General features: G+C 39.4%; 1 protein-coding gene across 2 annotated transcripts in view; it reads left to right on the forward strand.

Annotated features, from left to right (window-relative positions):
• The window catches only part of SYT16 (synaptotagmin 16), a gene marked incomplete at both ends in the record, with an annotated part of 91,489 nt that overhangs the window by 40,645 nt on the left and 28,584 nt on the right, over positions 1-22,260 (forward strand). The gene's annotated exons all lie outside the window — the stretch shown is intronic.

Below are 22,260 nucleotides of genomic sequence, written 5' to 3' on the forward strand. Positions count from 1 at the left end.
TGGGAGGAATCAAGGACATATAACCTGGCTGGGAAGATGAGATGTAAGTGAATAAAATGTTAATGAAGTTTTGTGTAGCTAGTCAAGACAGAAGATATAACATAAAGTAGTACACATATTTACTTAATGACTTATTCAGACAGCCTTTGTAGTAAGATTTCAGAGGAGAAAGGGATAGAAAATTTCTTGGTCAAGGTTTCATAATTATGTACTGACAGACACAAGTCTCGAATGGAGATTGGTTCACTCTCATCCATAATACTCTGTACTTTCTTATTATATTAGTCAGATTGGTCACAATCCTGGGTCTAAGTGACAGAAATTAAACACACACACACTCACATGCACACACATGTTTATTGACTCATGAAAATGCAAAGCCCAGTGGGTTACGCTAGGTATAGGAATGAGAATGATCAGTCCAGCTAAGTGGGCGTTAGTGTCAAGAATCTGTAATTCTTGGTTCTGCCTTTCCTGTGTTGGCTGCTTTCTCAGGCAGGCTATCACCTAGGTGATGGCAGATACAGGTTTTATCCCACTAGCTTCAACCCCATCTCTGGGGTTGACAATACTTTTCCAATATTTCCAGCCAAGTCCTGAGGCTGGTTGTCATTGGCCAGACTTGACTTGCTTGCTTACCCTAAAATGAAGGCATGTGGGTTCAGCCTCGCCCAAACTTTATGGCTTTGGATAGATAGGAGTGGTTTCCTAAAAGAAAACAGGATGTCATTAGCAAAAAAGAAGGAAAGATGTTAGAAGATCAGAATTGACATCTGTATCCTAGAATATATATATATAATTTAAAATAAATTTTAATAATAACCCAAGTTTTATGCATTTACCTAGTTTATGTATAATACCTGTGTATTACCTGCACAGTGATTTCAGGTGTTCTTCAATACTTGGTGTAGTTGTAGCTTTATATCTGGCATCATTTTTCTTCTGTTTGAAGAACTCCTTTTAATATCTTGTTATCTGGTGATAAATTCTTTCTGAGAAGTCTTTATTTTGCCTTTGTTTTAGAAAGATATATTCTCTGGGTATAGAATTCTGTCAGTTTTTTTCATCACTTTAAAAATATTTCTTTGCTGTGAGAGTTCACAATGAGACATCTGTCATCCTTATCTACGTTCCTCTGTTCATGATGTGTCTTTTTCCCTCTATTTAAAAAAATTATTAGACTACTTTTGAGAGCAGTTTCAAGTTCATAGAAAGAGTGGGAAGAAAAATGGAGAGTGCCTTCTCTGTTGCTCCTATTATTAATATATTGGATTTGATGTGGTATGTTTGTTATAGTTGATGAATCAATATTGATGCATTATTACTACCTACAGACCACAATTTACATTAAGGTTCATTCTGTTGTTCTGTCCCAGACTTTAGCCAACTGGTTTCAGTAGTTTGGTTATGATGAGCTTTGGTATAGTTTTTACTTTATATTTTGGATGTAGGATTTGAATTGGTGGGTTTATAATTTTCACTGACTATGAAAAATTTTGACGATGATTTCTGCAGATATTTTTTCTGCTCCCTTCCCTCCTTCAGGGTCTTTATTAATTAATCTTGCCTCAGACATGCTTACTTCATGTTCTTTTACAGTGATTACTTCCATGTTTTATTTTGAATAGGGTTCTATGCTATCCTTCTAAGCTCACTAGGCTTTTCTTCTCATTGCCCAAGCTGTGTTTTTTATTTTATTTTTTTTCATTTTAGATATTTTATTTTTTTTCATTTCATCTCCATAAGTTTCATTTAAATCTGTCAGATCTCGGGCCTCCAGCAGTTGAACACTAGGCTGCAAAGCTGCCTGCAGCCTGTGCAGCGCTAGCTCAATCCCCGACCGCCGGCAATGGTCCCACATGGCGTGACAGACCTCTCCTGCCACGCCCACTACTCCCCTCAGCAGTGTATTTCGCCAGTCTGCCTGTTCTGTTCCCCGCTCTGGCTCTAGTGAATCCTCTCTCCCTCCTGTGCTTCTGACTGTACCCGGTGCTTGTATGTATAAATAAATAAATAAATGAATAAATGAATAAATAAATAAATAAATAAATAAATAAATAGATAGATAGAATCTTTCAGATCTCTACTTATTTTAATCAATTTTTCTTCTAGCTTATTTAGTATATGGAAAACAGTGATATTTTATAGTAATAATATGGAATACAGAATATAATTGAATACAATATTTTAATTTGCTTGCTTAAAATTCTGTTATTTGTGTAATTATTTACTCCATTTCAATTTGTTGCCTTTCCCTCTTTCATTATGGGTAATTTCTCCCCTGCTTCTGTATATGCCTGGAAACTTTTGATTGGATGTCACTCACTGTGAATTTTACCTTGTTCCATGCTTGATGTATAAATATTCTTGAGTTTTGCCCTGAGATGTTAGTTGGAAGCAGCTTAATCCTTAAACTAAAACAAAGCTTAGCTTTAAGCTTTGTCAGGTAGGCCTAAAGTAATGTTATATCTGGGGCTTGTTCTTCCCTATTGAGGCAAAACCCTTGTGAGTACAGCAGGTCCTATTGTAACATCATTTCACTCAATGTTTTATAATATTGATTAGAAAAACTCAATTCCCAAAGGGGGCGGAGCAACATGGCGGCGAGGAGACGCTGCGAGTAAGATCTCCCATTAAAAAAAGTTAATAGGGAGGAAAAGCGGCAGGTCCCAGTGAGAACTGGGACATGGAAGATAAACGGAAGACTCCAGCAAACTGCCCGAAGAAGAGAGTTGCCATAAAAGAGGACCAGAAGGGAGGGAAGCGCAGAACCCTGCTCCCCTCCCCCGCCCACAAAGTCGGCACTCTCCACCGGCAGAGAGGAGGGAAACAACAAACCAAAACGGCCAACAAGAAAAACGGACGCAGCAAGTGGGACTGTGAGTGGAAAGGAACTATTGCAGCCACCACACCCCGTGAACGGGAGCTGAGGCGAACCCTGCAGGATTCGCCGCGGCGGTGAGCGAACGGCTCCAGGCGCCATTAGAAAAAAACAAAGACCCCGGGAGACGCACACACAGCCCAGGCTGCCGGTAAGCTTGCGCGGAAAGTGGCGCGCTCGGCGCGCTTGAAAAGCAAGTGCAGACCAGGATCGTGGCTACCCAGGTCCCCGCGCCTGCGACCTAGGCTTGGGAGACGACCTAGGCTTGCGGGGAGACGCTCGGAGGTCCTCACTGAGGTGAAGGTCCCTCCCTGAGTAAGCAGGAACCAGGCGCCCAGGCACGGGAGCGGTGCAAAAGGCGCCATTCCCGCGCCACTGAACTGGGCTACAGCCCGCGTCCTGGAACTGAGGGCTTTGGAACTGAGACCCGGGGCACGAAATTAGGGGCGTGGGTTCCCCACGACGGTGGGGCACAAGGCAGACACAGCACCCCAAAGCCCTTGAGGTGTACCCTACCATCCCCGCTCTGCTCCCTGTCCCACGGGGTGGAAAATCAGCTCCCCAAGGGCTCTAGGAGAGATCTCTGGCGCCACCTAGCGACTTGAAGCCAGCACAGGCTCCTGAAGGAGCTAGTGGCCAGCTGGGGAGTTAGCCCACACCCGGCCCCTTCCGAACAAGTAGTCTGAGCCCACAGGGAGAGCGAGCACCCACAGCCAGGGCAGACCAGGCACGCAGAAGAGTGTGCCTGACACCGTACGCGCAGGGAGTGTGTCCCACATCACCATTTTAGAACAGGGACATTTCTTCAGTAAAGACTACCTGCAGAAGGCTTCCTCAGGAGCCAGAGGTGAGCGGGGGAAGTTCGCCCACGCCAGACACCCTCTGGCCTGCAGTCCAAGCCCAGAGGGGGAGCAGGAACCCACCGCCGGGGCAGACCAGGCGCACAGGGGAGTGTGTCCCCACATCGACATTTTAGGACAGGGACCTTTCTCCAATAAAGACTGCTTGAAACTGACAGATGACTCCTGGAGGAACCAGAGGGGAGCAGAGAAGCTCACCCAAGATGCCGGCCAGTCCCAACTACACAGTGTCCCAACGCATACGGCAAATTAGAAAACAGACAGTAGGGAGGAGAAGAACCACACGCAACCTAGCAACTCTCCAGAGAAAAAGCACACCACAAAAAGAAAACCAGCCCTCAGATTGCAACGACAGTAACTTGGAAGAACTTCTGAGCCTTCCAGAAAGAGAATTTAAAATTGCCGTGATTAAAAAACTGACAGAAGTCATAAAGGAAAACAGTGATAAGGGAAAAATAATCAACGATCAGAAGAATGAAATTGAGTCCCTAAAGAGGGAAATAAAAGAAATGCAGGAGATCAAAGAATTAGTGGAAGAACTAAAGAATTCTGGGAAAAGCAATGAAAGCAGAATTGATGAAATGGAAGAACGAATAAGTGCTCTTGAAGACACAGAAATAAAAAGAACCAAAACAGAAAAGGAAAGAGAAGTACGAAGGAAAAAGAATGAAGAAAGACTTCGGGAACTATCTGACTCCATGAGGAAAGGAAATATAAGAGTTATAGGAATACCAGAAGGAGAGGAGAGAGAAGTAGGAACAGAGAAAATATTCAAAGAGATAATTGAAGAGAACTTCCCAAATGTGAAGAAGGAGCTGAAAATTGATATACAAGAAGCAAGAAGAACACCAAACTTCCACGACGAAAGAAAAAATACAGCAAGACACATAATAGTAAAGCTCCCAAGAATCCAGGACAAGGAAAAAATAATGAAGCTGGCAAGAGGGAAGAAACAGATAACATTCAAAGGAAAGCCAATCAGGCTGACATCAGACTTCTCCGAAGAAACACTACGGGCAAGGAGAGAGTGGAGGGACATAGTCAACAGACTCCAAGAAAACAGATGCCAACCAAGAATACTCTATCCCGCAAAGCTCTCCTTCCTCTTTGAAGAAAGAATATGGACCTTCCCAGACAAAGAGAAACTCCGGAATTTCATTGCAACTAAACCCCCACTCCAAAAAATACTACAAGGAGTCCTAAAGCCAGAACCTCAGAGGGACGAATAACAATGAAAGAAGGCCAAAAAAAAAAAAAAGTTATTAAAAGAATAAATAAAATCAAAGGAAAGACAAACACAATGGCAAATACAGATGTTAACATATCAATATTAACTCTAAATGTAAATGGACTAAACTCTTCAATAAAAAGACACAGAGTTGCAGCCTGGATTAAGAAACAAAACCCAACCTTTTGCTGTCTCCAGGAAACACATTTAGCTACAAAAGATAAAAATAGGCTCAAAGTTAAAGGATGGAAAACAATCCTACAAGCAAATGGACCAAAAAAGAAAGCAGGAACAGCTATACTTATATCAGATAAAACAGATTTCAAACTCAAAAAGATAAAAAGAGACCCCAATGGTCACTACATTATGATCAAGGGGACAATACTTCAAGAAGAAATAACACTCATTAACATATACGCACCAAACGAAGGAGCACCAAAATATATCAGACAACTGTTGTCCTCTCTGAAAACAGACATCAGAGAAAACACATACGTAGTGGGAGACTTCAACACACCACTATCAACAATGGATAGATCAACAAGACAAAAAATAAGTAAAGAAACCAAAGCTCTAAATAAGGACCTAGAGCAATTGGGCTTAACAGACATCTATAGAACACTAAACCCCAAAAAAACGGAGTACACATTTTTCTCAAGCGCACACGGATCATTCTCCAGGATCGATCACATACTGGGGCACAAGACAAACATCAACAGATACACCAAGATTGAAATCATATCAACCATCTTTTCTGACCATGAAGGCATCAAACTAGAAATAAACCATAAAAAGAAGGCAAGGAACTTTCCTACCTCATGGAGATTAAAAACCACACTATTGGAAGACCACTGGACTAATGAGGAGATCAAAGAAGAAATTAAAAAATTTTTTGAATTGAACGACAAGGAGGACACCAATATCCTAAATGTATGGGATGCAGCAAAAGCAGTAATAAGAGGAAAATATATAGCAATAGAAGCTCACATCAAGAAACAAGAAAGAACTCAAAGAAACAACCTAATCTCGAAGCTCAAAGATCTAGAAAAAGAACAACAAAAAAACCCCAAAACCAGTAGAAGAAAAGAAATAATAAAAACCAAAGCAGAAATAAATGAAATTGAAACTAAAAAAACAATCCAAAAGATCAATGAAACCAAGAGCTGGTTCTTTGAAAAAATCAATAAAATAGACAAACCCCTAGCCAGGCTCACAAAGGAAAAAAGGGAGAAAGCACAAATAAACAGGATCATCAATGAAAGAGGAGAAATCACAACGGACACAGCAGAAATCAAAAGAATAATCAGTAACTACCATGAACAGTTATATGGAAACAAGTTTAACAATCTAGAGGAGATGGACAAATTCCTACAACTCTACAATCACCCAAAGCTAGATAAAGAAGAAATAGAACACCTAAACAGACCAATTACAATTAGCGAAATTGAAATGGTAATCAAAAACCTCCCAAAAACAAAAGCCCAGGACCTGATGGATTTACAAATGAATTCTACCAAACATTCAGAGACGAATTAGTGCCTATCCTTCACAAACTCTTCCAAAAAATTGAGAAGGAAGGGACAATACCAAACACGTTCTATGAAGCCAACATTACACTAATACCAAAACCGAACAAGGACAACACAAAGAAGGAAAACTACAGGCCAATCTCCCTAATGAACACTGATGCAAAAATCCTCAATAAAATTTTAGCCATCAGAATCCAACAATGTATCCATAAGATAATTCACCACGACCAAGTAGGATTCATTCCAGGGGCACAAGGATGGTTTAACATCCGAAAATCAATCAACGTTATCCAACACATCAACAAAAAGAAATATAAAAGCCATATGATAATATCAATAGATGCTGAGAAAGCTTTCGACAAAGTGCAACACCCATTCATGATAAAAGCCCTTGAAATTCTTGGGATACAAGGAACATACCTCAACATCATAAAGGCCATCTATGACAAGCCAACAGCCAGTATCATTCTCAATGGTGAAAAGCTGAAAGCAATTCCATTAAGATCTGGAACAAGACAAGGATGTCCACTCTCACCACTGCTTTTCAATATAATACTGGAAGTCCTAGCCAGGGCAATAAGACAAGAGAAAGACATCCAAGGAATCCAAATAGGAAAAGAAGAAGTCAAACTATCACTATTTGCAGACGATATGATATTATACATAGAGAACCCCAAAAACTCCACAGAAAAGCTAATTCAACTCATCAATCAGTTCAGTAAAGTGGCAGGATACAAAATCAACACGTAAAAGTCAGTAGCCTTCCTATACACAAACAATAAATCTGAAGAAGAAGAAATCAAAAAAACCATCCCTTTTGTTATTGAAACAAAAAAAATCAAATATTTGGGAATAAATCTAACAAAAGAGGTAAAGGACCTATACAAAGAAAACTATAAAACACTGTTAAAAGAAATAGAAGAAGACACAAAGAAATGGAGAGACATCCCCTGCTCGTGGATTGGAAGAATAAACATTATTAAAATGGCCATCCTTCCAAAAGCAATATACAGATTCAATGCTATTCCAATCAAAATTTCAATGTCATTCTTCAAAGAAATAGAACAATTATTGATGAAATTCATATGGAATCACAAAAAAACCCCGAATAGCCAAAGCTCTCCTGAAAAAAAAAGAAGGGAATGGAGGCATCAGACTCCCAGACTTCAAACTATACTACAAAGCCATAATCATCAAAACTGCATGGTATTGGAACAAGAACAGACATACAGACCAATGGAATCGAATAGAAAATCCAGAAATAAACCCACAGATTTATGGTCAACTAATCTTTGACAAAGGAGCAAAGACTATGCATTGGAGCTAAGAAAGTTTGTTCAATAAATGGTGCTGGGAAAACTGGGTCGCTACATGCAAAAGAATGAAGCTTGACCACTACCTCACACCATACACAAAAATCAACTCAAAATGGATTAAAGAACTAGACATAAGACCTGAAACCATAAAATATATAGAAGGAAATATAGGCGAAACACTACGTGATTTGCACATCAAAGACATCTTTACAAACACATCACCCAAAGCAGTGATAGTGAAGGCAAAGATAAACAGCTGGGACTACATCAAATTAAAGAGCTTCTGCACAGCAAAAGAGACAATAACAAAAACAAAGAGAAACCCCACCAACTGGGAGAACATTTTTGCACCCAACACTAATGATAAAGGACTGATCACAAAAATCTGCAAAGAGCTGATGAGACTCAACAACAACAAAGAAAATAATCCAGTCAAAAAATGGGCAGAAGAGCTAAAAAGAAACTTCTCTGAAGAGGAAATGCAAATGGCCAACAGGCATATGAAAAAATGTTCAACATCACTTGCCATCAGGGAAATGCAAATCAAAACTACCATGAGATACCATCTTACACCAGTGAGAATGGCACATATTAAAAAAACTAGCAACAACAAATGCTGGCGAGGGTGTGGAGAAAAAGGAACTCTTCTACACTGTTGGTGGGAGTGCAAACTGGTCCAACCACTGTGGAAAGCTGTGTGGAGATTTCTGGACCTACTAAACATAGAGCTTCCATATGATCCAGCAATTCCACTCCTAGGTATTTACCCAAAGGACACAGAAACATCAATTCCAAAGAACACCTGCACCCCTATGTTTATAGCAGCACTGTTTACAATAGCTAAGCTTTGGAAACAACCCAAATGCCCAAAAATAGATGACTGGATCAAGAAGATGTGGTACATAGATACCATGGAATATTACTCAGCATTCAAAAAAGATAAACACATGCAATTTGCAGCAACATGGATGGCGCTGGAAGGGATCATGCTCAGCGAAATAAGCCAAAAAGAAAAAGAAAAATACCGGATGGTCTCACTCATAGCAGGAATCTAGAAAACTTAAATAAGGGACCAGGAAAATGAATAACTATAAGAAAGTGAAAATCAAAATCAACAAAAAACTATGAACCAGAGACACTTTTAGGGGGGCGGGAGGGGAGGGATTGGGGTCAGAATGGGGGGGCTGCAATTGTATGGGGAATATAACAATAAAATTTAAAAAAAAAAAAAAAAAAGAAAAACTCAATTCCCAGCTGGGCCACTGTCTGTAGAGTTTTCATGTTCTCCCCATGTCTGTGTGGCTTTTCTCTGGGTCGTGTGGTTTCCTCTCACAGCCCAAGGATATACACACATAGGTAAACTGGCATGTCTGAGGGGCTCCCATCTGAGTGAGGGTGTGTGTGGAAGCATCCTGTCCAGAGCTGGTTGCGGTATTATACCCAAGCTGTCAGGATGGGTGCTGACCTCCTAAACTGTAATAAGTGACTAACTGATTACTGTTGAACACGAGAAGTTTTTGGGTCTTTATTTGAAAGTTTGATGATGTGTGTGTGACCAAAAATACACCCTAGAAAAGTAATTCTTGTTTATTTCAATTAACTTACACAAAATTGGTTTTGATATGCCTCATTTCAAGTTGCAGTTTCCAAGAACCTACCCATGACTTTAAGTAACAACTTACTGTAATATACCCGATGCTCCATTGATTGTGAGGTTCTGTATTCCAGCTAGTTGAACCCGGCACCTTTCCTGGTTCTGTGTCAGCTCCAAGTACTTTTACCCCCGATTGTTTCCAGTGGCTCTTCCCATGGTTTCATCTAGTTCTTCACATGCATGCACTTGGCAGAATCAGCTGAAGAGTCAAATACAGCAGGTCTTGGAGCTCCTCTCTTCTTGTAGTTCTCTTCAACACTGTTTTGGTGAGTTCTCACAGCCCAGGCCTCACCGCCTCCTACTTCCATTGCCTCAAATAAGGGAGACCACCAAGTTGGCTGCACCAGTTCCCTGCACAGTGACTTTGACTTTCTCCAAGCAGTCAGTTTGGACAACAGAAGGATTTGCTTATTTTTTGTCTCTCAGGATTCCCTGTTCTTCTGCTGCATGATGTTTATATCTTGAGAAGTATTTTTTTATGTTTGGGTTTTTAGTTGCTTCATGTATGCAGGTGAATTTTGTACTTATTACTCCATCTTGATAAGAGGCAGAGGTCCCCTTAATGAACTCTTAATAATTTAAATTTTGATGTTGACTTCTCTTTAATTTTTTTTTAATGTAGAAAGTTCAGTCTTTTGGAATTTCATTTCTTGTTCTTAAATCTACACCCTTCATTTCTTTTTCTTGTCATATAGCACTTTCAAGACTTCCAGTTTGGAATTGCAAGGAAGTATGAATATTGCAAAGTAGAGCAATACTTGTCTTGTACTCTAAGGAATGATGTTTATGTGTGACTGTGATGAGTGGTAGATTTTCTTTATCAGATTGAGAAACTATTCCTTTCATTCCTAGTTTGCTAAGAGTTTTTAATCACAGGTGGGTGCTGAAATTTCTCTGATGATTTTACACATGTACTGAAATGATTATATTTTTCATCTTTAATTTGTCAATATGACAGATTATCTCTAAAAGACTTTCCTGATACTTAAATTTCTTTGTGTGTCTGCTATAAATTCTTATTGTTGATGTATTTGGTTTTAACGTGTCATCAATTTGGTTTGCTGCTGTTTAGAATAGTTGCAACAACGATCGTAAGATTACTGTATGAAGTACCTTCCTAGAGTTTATGCTATTTTCATAAAGTGATGCAGGAAAATTTTCCTTCTAGAACAGCTTGTATAAAGAAGTTACCTATTATTTGAAGGTTAGAAAAAGTCATATAAACCATCTGGATGTGAAGTGTCTCTGTGAAATTTTTTCCTAAATTTTATTTCTTTCATGGTTATTGGTCTATGTGTTTTCACTTTTTTCTTAAAAATTATTTTAACTTGTTATTTTCTTCTGTGACTTAAATGGCCATAATGGTTAATATATTCTATGCCTCAAACTTTTTTAAACTTTTAAATAATTATTCTTATTAAAGTAATATTGATGGATAACGCTGTATATAAGATTCAGAAATATTGGATCCCACCTGCTCAAGTGTATGCTCACACCCCACATGCACCGCCAAGGCACCATATACCTCCACCATAGCCCGTGCTGCCCCTTCCTCCTTTTTTTCATTGTCTCCCCCACCCACTCTCATAACCTCAGGTTTGCAATCAGATTTCCAGGGTTTGTTTTGGGTTGCTGTTGTCTGACTCTCAATCTTGTTAATGATTTATCTTTAAAAGACACAGTTCTTATCTTCTGTACTTTATTTGTTAAACACTCTTTTTTTTCCTAATATTTTGTTTGGGTTTAAACTGTTGATTGTTAACATCTTAAAAACTGGTGATTTATCATACTATTTTTTTAGTCTTTTAAAAACGTACATAAATTAATCCATAAATTTCCTTTAAGCACCATTTTTAATGTATTCCACAAGTGTGTAATATATAATGTGTTCATTATTTTCAGTTATAAATATTTCATCATTCCAATTAGGGGTTCTTCTTTGACCCATCAATTATTTAAAAATATGGTTACCAGAAGCATTTTTATAATTTTAAAGGGTCTTTTTTTCCTCTTTCTAACTGTATTGAAATTGGGGTGAGGTTTAATTGTATTTTTGAAGCCTCCTCTGTGGCCTGATAACATGACTAATTTTTCTAAGTTGTCCACATATGCTTGAAATTACTGTGTGTTTTTAGATTGTTTTCTATCCCACCTCATACTGGTTTAATCTCACTGTGTATTATCTTCTGTGTGTTTGTGGAGTGAGCTCATCTTCAGAAAGGGTGTTTCTGTGCTTGGTGAGGAGTGTAATTACGTTGGTTTATGGAAGTATTCCTTAGAGCAATTTTGCACTTGCTTCTATTGGGTCTCATGGATTTCATAAATGTGTAGCCATTTCTCATTAATTTCTCATCCTCAGATGTCTGCACTATGCTGTATTTCTGTGAGAGGAAAAAGCTTGATGTTTTTTATTTCTCATAGGATACAATTTTTCTCACTCACAACCCCAACAAATAGTAAGCTTGTTTGCTACTTTTCTAGGTCCAAACTATTAGATGGAATTTTACTAGTCCTTTTTTCAAAGAAAGGACAACCTTTTTTAAGGATTTGTAATCGTATGCTGTGGTCCTGAATCCAGCCTTGTATGAACTTTAAAGCACTGATATCCTATGTATCAGCCTATGAGGACTATACACAAGTCGATTGTCCCTCTGGACTAGCATCAGTTGTTCTTCTAATGGTATCAGTATTTCTATGAGTTTGTAGCAAGAGGGCTCGTATATGACCTCAGACTTCTATACAGCCAAAACCAAGAGCTGGTTTAATTTTTAAAAGTGAGTTAATTGAAGTAAACCACCCAAATTTATGTTAGAACTGGGATTAAAACTTGTGTTTGAGCTGCTTCTTATTGGTGTTCTTTCTGTTTTGCATTTGTCTTGCATGGTATTTGTGATAGCTAATTTTATGATTCAATTTGTCCAAGATTGTTGTCAAATTTTCTGGGTGTGTCTTCAGCATGTGTTTCTGGATGAGATTAATATTTGAATTAGTGACTGACTAAAGCAGATTGCCCTCCCTAATGTGGGTGTGCCTTACCCAATTAACTAGAGAGCTGAATACAACCAAGCAGCTGGAAAAGAGGGAACTTTGCCTGTGTGACTGCTTGGACTAGAACACCGGTCTTCTGCACTCAGTCTAGAACCTAATGTTCCTGCTTCATAGGCTTTCAGTTGGGCTGAAACTACACACTGACTATCCTGGCTCTCTAGCTTACATTATAGCCTCTATAGTCATGTGAGACAATTCTATTTCTCTCTGTGTGTGTGCACACGCACACCATCTTCTATTGTCCTGCTTTTCTGGAGAACACTGACTAGTACACTATTACTAATTTTAAATTCATTTTTTTCACTCATTATTGAAGCATTTGCTTCCTTCCAAATAGTATTTTGGACATTAAGGATATAATGAATTAAGACTGCAAATTCTTTGATGTTAGGGGAGTCACTGTTACAGAAATCCATTTAGAAAATGTAGGTAAGAAAAGTAATAGAAGGAAACTCTGCATGACAGTTAGAATATGGATGGAACAAGGGACATTATTATACCTATACATTATATAGGAACACATTTCTAATCCAATGGCGCCAAGATGTTCAGGTGGTTCAATAACTGGAAGTCAAGGTGCTTTTTGTGGCACTCCATGAAATTTTAATGTATTTGTTTTCATCAGGAAGCATCTCACCAGCGGAAAATATGATTATGTAAGCCATATAATAGTCACAGTCACGAGTGTGTATACCCCTGACAAAACAAGCTGAGGGAATAAGTATAATTAGTTATTTTCACATTTCTTTGTTAATATTCATTTGTTTTATTACCTGCTTATGCTTGTCAGCATGTGTAATAACAGCACCCAAGGCACTGAAACTTTATGGGAAAAATGGAATACTTAGGATTTTTTTTCCATTAATTTTTCTGCAAACAGAGAAAAGTTATTCATTATCTGATTTTATCACATCATTGGGGAATGTTATTTTAATATATGCATATCCCACTGAATGGATCTGATGTATAAATGAGGTGAGTTTTTGGAATATAGCTTTCATTTTTCTTCTAAAAAAGCTTTTACTTAGCTAAGTGAGTGTTTTTAGCCCTCCTTTCATTTGTCATGATAAATTTGGGTATATTTACTATAGATTTGGTGCTGAAGAGGCTTTGAAATTGCCTTATAAAGAAATTATCTGTGTAACTTTACTGGACTCTATTGCAAGATTAAACAGTAACTTTGGAAACTACCTGGAGGATGATTTGCAGCACTGGGTAGGTAGATGAGTGAATGAAAAGACAGAAATTCAAAAACTCACATCATTTGCAAATTATGAGATCTGTTCATTAGCTCTCTCAGCCTTGTTTATGTATTGCAGACCCTTCATTTTAGTATCCATGACAATGGGATTTTTTTGTCTTTCTAATCAGAACATTTGTAAATTGAAATATTGGTTCACATTTCTTTTAAGGATTCATTGGGGTGATAGGGAACTGTTGGGGGAAGGGGAAGAATAAAGCAAGAAGAACAACTATTATTTTGTTTTCTCTGCACATGCAGAAATTTAATTATCAGGTCGCCTCAGTTCTCAACAAAGTAATTTATAGACATGGCCATCACTTGTATGTAATGCCAGCATAGTAGGAAAACAACACAATATTAGGTTTCCATCAAGAAATTCCTGTGTAGGAGACATACATATTAGAGAACAGAGCTTAAAAAAGTCAGAAGGTTGGTAGGTTAGTACTTGCTGTTGTTCAGGTGAGCCTTCTTGCATTGAGAAAATAGCTTAGAGCTGTTGACATTGTGAAAGCCAAATGTTCAGAAAACATTTGTACTTGAGAGAGTGAAGATAGTGAGAAGTGAGGACCTAGGTCTGTTAGAATATTGCTTATATTGCCGGCTTGTTTGACAATCCTCCCAGCCAGAACTAGTCACCCTAAACCTCAAATGATTTCAGGATGCCGCTGCTCTTATCTTGGATGAGTTTGGCCTGGCAGGGAAGAAAAATAAGTGTCAGAGAGACTAAGGTAACCCTGGATGTAGGGCTGATCCCTTTAGTGAATAACTAGCAATACATATTCCTATCAAGAGATATCAGGAAAGTCTGGAACTGATCTAGGCAAATGCTTTTGCTCATGGCAATAAATACATTGGGCCAACAACGGCAGCAGGGGAGTCCAGGTCGTAGCAGCATTATCTTTCTTCAAGGTTAGTTAGATTTGACTTCAATTAACTGATGTCAGTTTGGAATAGGGTCTTTAACTAGTGATGTAGATATGTCAATAACTAACTTGTTGGCTGCATTTAAAGGCCTACTAAAGAATTCAGAATATATATCAGAAAGCCAGGAGAATTTAGTAGGTAGATACAGTGGAGAGTAAAGAGATGCTCCATTTGGTAGCTACTCTGGTGCTCAGACTTCTTGCTTAGGATTGGAGCAGGACAACAAGTTCTAGCCTCACTGGCTTTGAATCTTCTCAACTGTGCAGAAAGGCTGGACTGTTTGAGATAATAAGGGGAAGTCCTCAGAGATTTGTAGCAGGGGAGAGGTAAGACTGCAATGGGATATACTTTATTTCAACTCACTTTTAAAAAGAAAACTTAATGGAGGTGCAATAGAAATACAAAAAGTTTCATGTAGACAGAGTATACAATTTGATGAAGTTGGCATATTATGTAAAATGATCATCATCACCAAGAAAAGAAAATCTAAATCACTCCAGAATTCTTCTTGTGTCCCTTTTGGACTCCATCTCTCTCAATCCAGATAGCTGTTGACATGTTTTCTGTAACAAAGTGTTAGTTTTCATGTTCTATGTCCAGTTGCTCTGGCTGCCCTGAATTCTGCCCTCTGACCTTTCAAGTCAGTAAGGCTTCAGACTCCTGAGAACTTGCTGCCCCTGCCTCACTGACTCCGGAGCAGTTGTAGCAGAAAAGCAGTATAACCATGTAGCTAGCGAAATTTCCTTCTTTCAAAATTGCATCCCTCCAGTTTCCTCCTGCTCTTGCTCACTCTGTATGCCTTCAAGTAGTTTAATTTTCCCATGAATTTATAATACTTATTAGTTTGTTATTTCAAATCTCTTATGCTGCTGCTATCAGAACCAGAGTCCCCTATATTGTAACTTACTTTGCCCTCGTATAATGATTTGTGTGTTACTGAATTTCATAAAAGATTCCTATTTGACTCACTTGAATTTAGCTATTAAAGTGCCATCTCTTTGTTCACATATGAAATGGAGTGTCAAAACATCCTGGCAAGGTGTAGTGTGACACAGTAGTTGTGCACAGGAGAACGGGATGCTAATCCTTCCTCTACCACTAGCTATTTGAGGTTAGGTAAGTCCCATATGTAGTCTCAACCTTGGGTTTTATTCTGAATTGGGTTATATCTTTCTTTTTCAAACTTTTTAAATGTATCAGGACTCTTATTCCTCCACCCAACAGAGTGTTATAAAAATATAAACCATATTAAAGCAAACTAGCCCTGTGATCATGAAGAATGGAGAGCCCAGTCTGCTAGTATAACCCCCACCATCGCTTCTGCAGTGATATTGATGTTCTTTTGGGAAATCTAGACCTCCATAGGGCGTCATACAAACAATCAAAATGGGGCAATTAAATTTTTTTTATATATCTAAAAGAGAAGGTTTGCTAGATTTAAAAAAAGGGAAAGAGGAGGAAAGGATGCTTCTGCATAGGCAGAAAGAGCTGCCCTGAAAGGGACAGGTTTGTGAAAAGAAACACCTGCATTATCACAGGTGGGCAGTCTTGGGACGAGAGCTGCCAAAAAAAAAAATCTTTTCCTGTTGTGTCTGCATCCAAGAATGGCTGGATTGTGCTTCTAGAAATGTGACCATTTCCCTGAAATCTGAAGTGAGAAACTGTTGCTTTTTATTTTAACCAACTTCTTTTTCTTATTTCTATCTTTATCTAAGTACCATGGACAGTCATTTTCTGTGGATATTTGAGAAATTTGGTATAGAAGGGATATCCTGCAATGGTAGCCAAAAGTAGCACCCAGGTACAGCATCACTGAGTACAACCCACCCCCACCTGTCTCCGCTTCCCATCTATAAGATGTGAACAGTCCTTCCCTCTACCTAATTGCTCCTGTGTGGGTGGGAAGGAATTAATAAGCTTGGAACTGCACTGATCATTTATAAATTCTTTCTCCATCTGTAAAATAGCAGCAGACAGCCTTAAGAAATCCTCTGTGCATCACCAGTTGGTAGTTCTGTTGCCTTACAAGAAACAACTAAATGAGCAGGTGTTGGGCACTGCCCACATCCAGACAGATTTGCCAGCTCTTACAGTGTGCTCCACCTCCAGACTTGGGAAAAAGGATTGTGAGATAAGGAGGGTGATACAACCCACAGTGTCAGCTTAATCTTCTCCTGTCCCAGCCCTTGTTTCATCCCTTACAACCATCCTGATGGTGAGTTTTCAAGTTAGACTCTGCAAGAACAGGCAATTCTTTCCTTCGCGTGCATTCTCAGGCTTTATAGAAGGGTTTTCACACAGGGCATTGTTGTGCTGGGAAGTAATAATAATAGTTAACACGTCTGAGCTTATCATATGCCGGGCATGAGCTACATACCTTTACATAGTTTATATAATTTAGTCCTCTCAAAAACTTTAAGAAGTGAGGAAGGAATGTCAAGATAAGGACACTGAAATTTGGAAAGATTAAATTGCATAGGTCACAAACTAGCAAATGGAAGATCCCAGATTCAATGTCAGGCAGCTTGATGCCAGATTCTGTCCTCTTACTCTTGACATCGTTAACTCATGTTGCACCTGACAGACAGCTTCTGTCTCCTAAACGTGAAAGACATTTCCTCTACCTCTCCTTACTTAAACTAGGAGAAACATCATTGAAAGTTAGGGAGAGGGGACATTCTGACTCCTTTGAAAAGGGACCTGATATTGTCATATTAAGAAGTAGTTCTTTCTACCTGTCAAAGTCATGAACTTCTGCCAGTGCAAGAAGTCCACAGTAGCACCTTGGGAGGAGGTGTACAAAGGCTCAAGCCCAAGTGGCCAGACATCAGAGAGACCACAGAAAAGTCTGCTTCTGTTCTGGTGGTGGAGATTTCAGTGATATCCAAGATCTGTATGTATTCTGTGATTGAGTGAAATGAACAATCTCAACTTCAAGGTGCATCTACTGCCATAGCAATTGTGCAACTTTGTCCCTTGTTCTTTTAGCAAGTAAATTGGATAAAGGGTAAAGGTTTTAATAAAAATGTCCACTGTACTATTTCCAAGGTACTTAGTTTGAAAAGGGTTTGAAGTTGGTATTTGTGTGTTGCTTCAGAAAATGCTACCTTATCTTGAAACAAGTGCCACGACTTAGATGAGCCTTTGTGACTTTCAAAGATTTCAGTTGAAGTCCAGATTAGGTCTTTAACTGATAACAATAGGTTCATTAAAAAACTTGTGGCTGGAATCTTTCAAAAATATAAGAATCAAAATTTAAATTTGAAAAAATAAATTGGGGAGTGAGCTGGGAAAATGAGGTTGCCAAACCATAGACTTGGAACACTGGAGATCTGCATTTGGTTGTGACTTGATATAAACGTGGGCAAATATAATGCCTCTTTGGCTTTGGTGTCTCTGTGTGAAGATGCCAGAATAGGTATTCATGAAAATCCTTTGCAGTCTAACTACATGATTTTTTTCTTTTTCATGATTAAACACAGTTGATTTTGACCCGGTTTAAGAAATTTTTTCCCTAGAGACAGCAGATGGTAGAGGGAGCATTAGTCATTAACAACATTGACTTTTGAACAAGGCAGCCTGGGTTTGAAATTTTGCTTCCGCAATTTATTAACTGTTAGCCTGTAGCAAAGTACAAACTTCACTCTCCCTCTGTTTCCTCACCCATAAAGTGGGGATAATAAATTTCCTATTTCATTGATTCTCGTGAGGAATAAATAAGTTAATATATGCAAAGATCTAGGATAGTGTCTAGCACATAATAAATGCTACCTACAGATTACCTTTATTATTGTAATAGTGCTATAGGGCAGCCCTGATACAAAACGGGGTGCCTGACAGTGGGTCCTCATCCACACGCTTAAAAGGACTTATCAATGCTCTACTGCAGGCACACACGAAAGGTTAATAAAAGGTTTATTTACAAGGGAAGGGCAAATGAGGAAATGTACAGCTCAGGGAGAAAAGTGGGAGACAAAGTTTTAAATGAGTCCTACCCGATCCACAGATCTGGAATCCCAAATGGCGCTCTGAGAGCTGGCCGCGAGCCAGGAGCCGTGAAGCCAGGAGGGGAGCGACAGCGAGCCCTCCAAGGCCCACGTGTCTGGTTTTTATACCCAACCTGGCTGCTTAACTCCACCCTCAAGTCCCTGCCACCTTCCCTTTGTTGGTGACGGGATTTGTCTTTCCCAATGTCTTGATGGCTTTGGTCTGGAGTGGGGGTGGAGTCCACAAAGCCTGCATGGAATTAGCTCAGGACATCATTTCTCCCTAACGATAGCACCAGCACTGACTTCTATTGCTGCCCAGTGGTCTTTTGGAGGGATGGCAGCTTTCCTTCTTAGCTAGAATTCCCTGAGCCTCTTGGGGAGGGAAGTGAGAATAGTGTGGCAGTTGTTGTAGCTCTAATCCCATGAGGTGCAATAGTCCAGTTCTACAGCAAGCAGTCTCTCCTGTATGCGTTCACACCCGAGAACTGACTGCTCTTCCCACTGCTCTGCTCTTCTCACAAAGGTAGCACTCTCCTGGTTGGTTTCTTGGTGGAAGGGGCAGAGCTGTCTCTCACCACAATGAAAAGTAAACTGAATGTGGCTCCAGTGTCCTGATGCAATGATGTCTGATAATGTGCCCTGTGGCTAAGGATATAAGTTCTACATTCACTTTGTCAACTTTGCCAACTTTGTTGCCTAGGGCAAGTTATTTAATCTCTCCATGCTTCTTTCTCCAATATCTGCAATGGGAATAGTAATAATAATAATCTACTTCATGGTATGGCTGTGATGATTAAATGAAAATGATGACTAATATGCAAAGTCCCAAGATGGCTCATGGCATGGACAGTCATGCGCCCCATAGTGAAGTTTCTCTTGGCGGGCTGCATATTGGATGGTGTGCAGTGTCTATATTGCCTAGGTGGGCAGTGGGCTTTCATCCAGGTTTGTGGAAGCACAGTCTATGACATTTGCTCAATGACACAATCACCTAATGATGCATTTCTCAGAACATATCTGCATACCATTAAGTGACATATGACAGTAGTATATGGTTACTAAACAAGAATTGTTATTACTTTTATTACTTAGTCTATGTAGTGAGGGGAATATTTGTTCTGTGGATGATCATTAACTCACTGGGGGAAAAAGTCAAGTACCACAAACTGGAAAATAATGAATTATAATTACTGATTTTATGGATCAAAAAGCATCTATGGACTAACTCAATTGGAAATTGATGACATATGACTACTGAAATGTGTGAAACTGGCCTAATAATACAAATAGGATGGGATCTCAGAGTTGGAAAGCTCTCCCATGGATGTCAAATGCAACCCTCTGCCGTCCTGTGCATATTGCTTCCTGACAACCTACCAAGTACTCAACTGCTGCTCTTCTTGGGTCTCCCACAGGTGATGGCCACCCTACGCCTGTGTGCTCAGCCCAGCATGTCAAGACAATATGATAAAAACCACTGTGATGATTTTCTGTTGGGATGGCCTGGGAGTAGTTGTGGAAAATTTAGTCTCAGTGTAGGTAAAATATCTAGTGTCTTTTGAGTTTTCAGCTCCTACTGTGGTGCTGGACACAACCAGCAGAATTGAGTGAGCTGGGAACTGTGATCTCTGATTCTTGATCAGCCACTGCACAAAGGGGGACACACATAGAAAATGCACACGTAGAAAATGCTGATGCCTGTCAGACAGGAAGTGTGGAGTTGAGAACTGAGATTTGGAAAAGACCTGGAAAGTGATCCAGGTGTTTGAACTGATCCACAAATGGTGAAACTGGGCCAGAGGGGTTAGGGATCCGGCCACATGAACTCAGCTAATTGACATGAATATATAGAATGAGAGTTCTTTCTACCACGTGAGCCTCTGGAGACAGGCTGTCTTGATTTAAATCTTGGTTCTCCTCCTTATTGACCAAATAATCTTTAATCAGTTATAGACATTTCTCTTCCTTGATTTTCTTACTTTGAAAATGGGAACAAAAATGGGGTTTCACGTGAATTTAATGAGATAATATGTGTAACACACTTAACATTCAACAAGTGTTGTTATTATTGCTAGTCTTCTAAAGAATCTCAGAAATGGCATACTGCCTCTGAAGCCAGAGAATAAATGTTTTTCCCAACTGGTGTTTAAAGTATTTTCTCTCACTTGAAATATTGTTTTCTGATTATTCTTTGCTTCTGGTTTAGAAGTGATCTTCAGGACCCATCTGTGATTTAACAACCATATTCTTCTCTGGAATCACTCTGTGACTCTTGGATGGAAGGAAGAAATCTTTAAAAAATAATTACCCAAGTATCATTTCCAGTTCACTTTCAGCAAATATTTACTGAGTAGTCTGTTGTGTGCCTGGCACAGCATTGGAGCTTGGAGGACATGAAAGCAGGAATCTGCTGTGCCCTTTACCGTTGTGGTGTATACAAGCAGGCATTGCCTAACAAGGGGATAATTGTCAGAAATGCATTTTTTAGGTAACTTTATCATCATAGGAATGTCAGAGGATAGTTAATAAACTTAGATGGGATAGCCTACCACACACCTAGGTTATCTGCTGTGGCCAATCAGGACCACCATCATCCATGTGGGCCTTTATGACCAAAAAGTCACTAAGTGATGCATGATTGTCAGGTTAGGTGGAACATAGGTCTCAAAGACCAAGGCTCTGTGTGCTTACCCTTGTACCAGCTACCACACTCAGCCTGACTGGAAATTAAATATATGATTCTGTCACAATACTCAGGAGCACTGACAGGGCAGGATAGAGAGCTGGTCCCCAGCACCTGGAAGGAGTCCTGAACCTCATTTAAGGAGTCAGGGAAGGGCTTCCTGGATGAAGTGGTGTCTATGCTGAGACCTAGATGAGCTAGATTCGTGACTAGTCTAGATGGGGCCTGGAGAAGAATGTCCCAGGCACAAGGAACTATGTTTGAGTGTATGTACATGGGGGTGCTCAGAAGAAAACACTAGGAATTCCTCAATGTATTCGATTTTTAGCAAATATTTCTGAAGCACTTGCTATGTGGCTATAAGTGTTTTGTTATACAATGTTATACCCATCTACACAATGAGTAGATGTCAGTTAACAAAACAGGTGCTATCTTTATTTTCATAGAAGCTATAGAGGAGAGGAGAGAAAGATGGAAACTCCTATGAAGAGAACTTTTTAAGGTAGGAAGTGAGAGAAGCATTGAGGAAGAAGCAGTATTTAAGCGGAGACATGAGTGGTGAGAGGAATCAGCTATGTATAACCCCCTGGGACAGGGGCGCTTCCAAGGCAAAGGGACAGCACAGGCAGAGACCTCAAAGGAAGGAGCCATCTCAGCAGGATGAAGAAACTGAGGAGCAGTATGCTGGGGAATGGGAAAAGCAGAGTGAATAATTCATAGGGTTTTGGGCTGGGTTGTTGGTACTGAGGAAGACATGTGAGCATTCTTAGCATAAACTAGTTTGTTTTGTTTTTTTAAAATATGCACACAGTATGAAGGTCTTTTTTTAAATCAGGAAACTTTTGGAAAATCTGTTTCAAATATTTATTTCTTCTTTGAAGTGGGGCTTGGCCCTGTGTGTTTTA

This window comes from Talpa europaea (assembly GCF_964194135.1).
Source record: "Talpa europaea genome assembly, chromosome: 8".
NCBI classification, from domain to species: Eukaryota; Metazoa; Chordata; class Mammalia; order Eulipotyphla; family Talpidae; genus Talpa; species Talpa europaea.